Genomic DNA, 384 nt, shown 5'->3' on the forward strand with positions numbered 1-384 from the left:
ACTACTGGACTCTTTTAGAATATTTTGCTGAGTTAACACACTTATAATATTCAAATGACAGAACTAAACAAAAAAGGAGATACAGATGAATGTCCATTTGGTATCTGTGTATTCAAAGTGATTAGGATAGATATATAGCTACATTCTTTGAATGAATAGAGGGATTTGTTCTAATGGTGTTTGTAAATAGGATATCAAGTCCGCATCTTGTACAGCAAACAACCACTAGGAAAAGAGTATGCAATGTGTTAATTATTGAAACTGTCCTACCAATTTGGTTTGAAACTGTCTCATTGCTATTTGTTTCTCAATAAAATTATGGGGGAAAAAAAGAAAATTTGAGAAAACAACTTTTTGTCTTGCAGTGCTGGAGATCAAACCCAG

This window comes from Octodon degus, unplaced genomic scaffold, assembly GCF_000260255.1.
Source record: "Octodon degus isolate 3935 unplaced genomic scaffold, OctDeg1.0 scaffold00093, whole genome shotgun sequence".
Lineage (NCBI taxonomy): Eukaryota > Metazoa > Chordata > Mammalia > Rodentia > Octodontidae > Octodon > Octodon degus.